The sequence below is a fragment of the Rutidosis leptorrhynchoides genome, chromosome 3 (assembly GCF_046630445.1).
Source record: "Rutidosis leptorrhynchoides isolate AG116_Rl617_1_P2 chromosome 3, CSIRO_AGI_Rlap_v1, whole genome shotgun sequence".
Taxonomy (NCBI): domain Eukaryota; kingdom Viridiplantae; phylum Streptophyta; class Magnoliopsida; order Asterales; family Asteraceae; genus Rutidosis; species Rutidosis leptorrhynchoides.
The window spans coordinates 524,656,461-524,657,545 of record NC_092335.1 but is presented as its reverse complement, the minus strand read 5'-3'; the positions used below and the strand labels follow the sequence as shown (position 1 = coordinate 524,657,545).

General features: G+C 36.7%; 1 non-coding gene across 1 annotated transcript; it reads left to right on the top strand.

Moving 5' to 3' along the window:
* Nucleotides 1–611: 611 nt before the first annotated feature.
* LOC139903732 (small nucleolar RNA R71) lies at nucleotides 612–718 on the top strand. The gene has a single exon (XR_011778527.1). It is a non-coding gene; the product is annotated as a small nucleolar RNA R71 (small nucleolar RNA).
* The last annotated feature ends 367 nt before the right edge of the window (nucleotides 719–1,085 follow it).

Below are 1,085 nucleotides of genomic sequence, written 5' to 3'. Positions count from 1 at the left end.
TAGATTTCTTCTCTACTGGTTGTGTGTTATGATTTTGTTGTTGATACGGTAATTGTTAGAAATTTTGTTGAGGTGGAAATGGAGGTTGGTTTCTATTGAAAATTCCAGGTGGTCCATTTCTTTGAAAAGCAAAATTCTTCGGGTTTTGATATCCTGGGTTTGCAGGTTGATAATTAGAATTCCCTCCTTGAAAATTGCCTTGTCTTTGATTGGCCATAAAATTAACTTGTGCTACTGAGTTCATTGGCTGATCATTGATATCACAATCTTTCATGAAATGTGGCTGTCCACAGATTTCACAGCCTACTTGCAATGCTAAAACTGTTGAATTTAGTTTCTCTATTTCTCTTCCAAACTTTTTGAATTGATTCGACAGTGAAGCTATGGTTGTGTTGTTGTCTTCATTTTCTTCAAGGCTTGCCACCGTCCATCTAGGTTGTTGATCTCTAGACGGTGTCCATTCAAAAGTATGAACTGATATGTCTTCTAACATGTCATACGCTTGATTTAGTGATTTGTACATAAATACTCCTCCAGCGGAGGAATCTAATATACCACGAGTATGTTCATCAATACCACGATAAAAAGTTTGTACTATTTGCCCTTTTTGCAATCCGTGTTGCGGACAATTTCGTAACATTCTTTTTAATCTTTCCCATGCATCATAAAGAGTTTCATCCGCTTTTTGTTTAAAAGTGGTGATTTCAGTTCTAAGTCTTTCGGCTTTTGCCGGTGGGAAAAATCGGGTAATGAATTTATCTCTTAATTCTTTGAAAGTTGTGATAGAATCAGGTTTTGATGCTTTCAACCATGCTTTTGCGTCTCCGATTAACGAGTATGGAAAAGTTCTTAACTTAAATGCATATGAAGAAACATCTTTGTTTTTATACAGTTCACATAAATCTTCAAAAGCTTCTAGATGTTCTATCGAATTATTATTAAGTCTTCCGTCGAATTGGTTCTCACGTACCATGTGTATAAATTGCCCCTTGACTTCCCATTTTTCAGCCTCAATTTCAGGTCTTCTTATAGGTGCAAGAGCGAGAGGGGGAGCAGTTTGTCTGGTATTCCACATTGGTAGGTCA